Genomic DNA, 4,899 nt, shown 5'->3' on the forward strand with positions numbered 1-4,899 from the left:
CTCATAGGGTCCCTGAGGGGGATTGGTGGGCAGAACTGGATCTGTTGGCCACAGGAACCAATCAGGTGCCTTGTTACATGTGAAAATGAAACCTGATTGGTTGCTTTGAGCTCCAGTTTATTGAGTTAGGGCCAGATCTAGACCTTGGGGGGGCCTGGGCACTTCAGGCTTGATGGGTCCCTCATGCATAGGAATTAAAGCTGGACTATGGGCATGAAAACTTTCATATATTCCTCAATCTCCACAAAGGCTATAAATCTACTTTGTATGCAGCAAAAGCATTTCCGAAACCAGATATTATTTTGTAAGGCTACGTTCACACTAGCTTTGTCAGCAGGCATCAGACAGGCATTTCGGAAGCATTTTTAACGCTTCTCAAAAGCCTATGAAAATTCTGCACATGGTAGCACACAGTACTGTTCACACAGCGTCACATCGGGTTGCGTCGCAGTAAAACTGACGCCCTGTGTCGAGTCAGGAGGAGTTAATCTCCCTGGCAGTATTCCCGAGTGTAGCTTGGGGTAAAGTTTCAGTACCACAAACGGTAACCCCCAGCTACACTCGGGAATACCATGCAGCGTTGCTCAGGGATTCCCTGCAGCACTTACCTTGCCCTGCGCTCCTGCGATGTGTCCCCTGCAGCGTCCCCAGCCATCTCCTCCGGCCAATGCCAGCATCCATTTTCTGGGTTCAGGTCCCTGCGAGCATCAGGATGTACAGGGGCCGGAACCAAAGGGAGATTTGAAAATTTTAAAAACTGACATTCACAAAATACACTAAAATCACATAGTATAACATTACTGTATCAAACCATTTCACATACATTTTGTCCCGAGTGCTTTGTCCGGCGACCTGCCTGCATTTTTACTGTTCTTTATGCCTGGAAACTTAGAAACGTCCATGGTGTCCAAAAAGCGTCCCTTTAGGTCAAAAGAGGTTTTAGACCAGCTAGAGAACAGAGATAGTAAATTAGAACCACTTGCAGAATTGAGTGATAATGATTCGTGGGGGAAATTCATCATCAGACACTGAAAACGATTTTGCGACTTTGCTCAGTGATGTGCGAACTTGGCGCTCTATTTCAAATTTCAGTGTTTTTGGTTTGATTATATTATTGAATTAGATTTACTATTATTATATTATTATTTTTTATGATTATTTATTATATTATAATTTATGATTTCATGTTTCAAGTTTTATTATACCCAGGATGTTTACTAGACTCTTGTTCGGACAGATTTCAGTGAGTTATTCCTAAAAATTACAGGCCTACAATAAAAAAAAACATATTTCCATGCAAAAAAATTTACCGCTTTCAGCACAGAAATATGGACATAATCAGACCGCCATATCGGAAATATGTGTTTTCCGATGGTCTTAGGCGACCCCTGTGGAAGCGTCGTTCGACCCCCAGGTTGAGAACCGCTGCTCTAAAAGAACTATTTCCCATTTACTGAAACATGGAGTTAGGCTTGAAAGTAGATGTAAACCCAATCCTTGAAATCTCAAAGATCAAGTCAGTTTAACCCTGGTACACATACTTCAGATGGAGAGTCTGAGAGTCCTCATCAGAGTTCCTTCTTACATGAGAGTCTCCATCAGAGTTCCTCCTTACATGAGAGTCCCCATCAGAGTTCCCCCTTACATGACAGTCCCATCAGAGTTTCCTCTCACATGAGAGTCCCCATTAGTGTTTCCCCTTACATGTAGGGCTGTCTTTAAGGCGGGGCAAAAGGGTCAGCTGCCCCGGGCCCAATCATTGTTGTGGGGCCCAAAGAAGCTGCCCCTTGAGCCCACACTGTAAAGCAGTCCCAGAGGAGAACTAGTTGGGTATTGCGCCCTCATCCTTCTGTAGCCCAGGGGGTGTTGAAGTACTCATACTGTCCTGTCCTGCAGCTTAATGGGTTGCAGCTGCTCCTGGACTGGCTCCTTCCCTGCTGACAGGCTGTCCTCGCTAGAAGACTGTAGGGTAGTGGAGATCCTTCTGTATGCTCCAGCCTGTAGGTAGGCCCCCTCCACTGGGCCCCCTCCCAGGCTCCACACTCCACCACCTTCCTTCAGTCCATCTTCCACCTGACTCTCCTGTTTCTCAGGTTCTCCCATATTTAAGGGCTGTCCTAACCACCATGCCAGGCCTTCTTTGTGCCACGTACCCTCAAACATGCAAATCCAGACCTCCTCCCCTCCTCCGCCCTTCATCTAGAAAGTGCCAGAGCTTTCTAAAAGGGTGCAAGGGCTCCAGAAGCCTTGACCTGTAGGGCCTCCCAGCCTAACCTGAGGTAACTTCACTGCCTCATTCTCAGGCTGACTCATCCCAGGCTTCTAACAAGCCTCTAACTAACCAACAAAAATCTTGCCTAACACTAGAGAGCGCTACAGACATATCACTTTAAACCTGGAGTTCAGTTTCTTTAGACAGAATCTGTATAATAGACCTGAAACGAAATAATAGAATCATCAAGACACTGTTTAGCAATACTGAACACAGCCCCATTATTTAACGAACAATAATAAATGACCCATGTACATACAGTAATTAACTACAAACTACTAAGATTTTCATATTATACTGATCTATTTCACCTGAAAATCTGAAAAACAATAAAAATATTTCATTTTCCATTTAAAGGTAAAGTGTTAGAAGAGGATATTTAGTGCATATTAAGTTATTATTTATGTTGTTTTTTATGTAACGTTTGCAGTGTTACATGCTTGTGTCTCCATTTTGTCATTATATGGCAAAAAAGATTTGTTGATTATAATTATTTATCTATATTGCGCTATCAATTTATGCAGTGCTTTACATATATATATAGTATATTCACATCAGTCCCTAACCTTCAAGGGGTGTACAACCTATGGTTCCAAACTTACATTCATACACATATTAGGGCCAATTTGGACAGGAGCCAATTAACCTACCAGCAAGGTCTTTGGAGTGTGAGAGGAAACTGGAGTACCTGGAGGAAACCCATGCAGGCACAGGGAGAACATGCAAACTCCAGCCAGTGGTGCTGTGGTTGGGATTTGAACCAATGACCCTAGTACTGCCAGGTGGAAGTGCTAACCATTTAGCCACTATGCTGTCCTCCAGCCACTAGAGGGAGCACAGTGCTGCTTACATTGTGTCCTGCTTGAAGAATACCTGTCATCATTATTATTATTACTATCATCATTATTATTATTATTATTATTAATAAACAGAATTATAAAACGCCAACAGTTTGCTCAGTGCTTTACAAAATAGAGGGAGACAGTACAGTTACAATACAATTCAATACAAGGGGAATATGAGGTGAGACAAATATAAAGGCTGCCAGAGTTGATGTCTCTTTCTGAAAATGTATTTTTGCTCGGTGGTCACGATAGCCCCCTTACTTTGTAGCAAGTGAGGATAACAGCCTTGTGCCAGTCAACAAGCATTTTCAGGAGATCAGCAATGGCAGCCACCATGTTTCTTTCATGACAACTTCCTGGATAGAATGTCAGCCACACAGGGAGTGTATTGTTTTCAGCAAGTCAGCCAAGTGATAGACTTACACTGGAAGAAGGAGCAGTTAAAGAAGAGCTCCACCCAAAAGGGGAAGTTCCGCTTTAAGGATTGGTGCCCCGCTCCCTGTTAAGGATTGGCACCTTTTGGGAGCGGGTACCTGTCAGTCTTGGTGTGATCAGATGCTTTTATAGCAGAGGAGAGACCTAGAGTCTAAAAGACCCCAGATTTCTCAGCAAAGAGTACCTGATATTTACATTCCCTGTGATAACAATAAAAGTGATAAAAAAAATAAAAATGAAAGGGACAGTAAAAATAAAAAAGCAAAATAAATAATTGAAAAAAAATTCGCCCCCACCCCCGTGCTTGTGCGCAAAGGCTAACATAAGCTGCTGTCTCGCATCGGTATGTAAACAGAGATTGCACCATGCATGTGAGGTATGACCGTGAACGTCAGATCAAGGGCAGTAATTCTAGCACTAGACCTCCTGTGTAAATCTAAAGCGGTGACCTGTAAAGGTTTTTAAATCATCGCCTATGGATATTAAAAATGTATGAAGTTTGTCGCTGTTGCGCAGACATACGCAATTTTAAAGTATGTCATGTCAAAAAATTTCAACACCCTGCATTTTATTCTCTTGGGCCTCTGCTTTAATAAAGTATAGAATGTTTGGGGGTTCAAAGTAATTTTCTAGCAAAAAAAACCCAGTTTTTTTCATGTAAACAAAAAGTGTCAGAAAAGTTTTGGTCTTCAAGTGTTAGAAGAGTGGGTGATGTCTGGCATAAGCTTCTAATGTTGGCTCTGAAATGCCAGGATAGTAGAAGCACCCCCCTACATGACCCCTTTTTGAAAAGTAGACAAGTTATTTGCTAAGAGGCATGATGAGTATTTTGCAGATCTCATTTGTTGCCACAAGTTTTTGAAAAACAAAAAAAAGAAAACGAAACGTGTTTTTTCTTTTCTTTTGTTTCCTTTTCAAAACCCTGTGACAAAAAATATATAAATAAAATACTCACCATGCCTCTTATCAACTTCCTTGGGTTGTCTACTTTCCAAAAAGGGGTCGATTTAGGGGATGTTTGTACTATCCTGGCATTTTAGGGCCTGTGATAGGTAGTGAGGAAGTGACATGAGGAATTATACCCTTTGAAAGCCTGGAGGTTGTCATTGGATTTTCGGGGCTTGTATGTAGCTAGGCTGCCAAAAAGTCTCTCACAAGTGATATCCCCATACTTGGGAGAAGTAGCAGAATGTGTTTTGGGGTGTAATTCCACATATATCCATGGCATGCATGAGCAATATATCATTTAAGTGGCAACTTTGTGTAAAAAAAAAAACTTCCAAAAATTTGTGGCAAAAAAAAAAATCTTCCATGGACTCAACATGCCTCTCAGCAAATTCCTTGGGG

The sequence above is a fragment of the Staurois parvus genome, unplaced genomic scaffold, assembly GCF_062004578.1.
Source record: "Staurois parvus isolate SC_StPar_1 unplaced genomic scaffold, SC_StPar_1.0 ptg000276l, whole genome shotgun sequence".
NCBI classification, from domain to species: Eukaryota; Metazoa; Chordata; class Amphibia; order Anura; family Ranidae; genus Staurois; species Staurois parvus.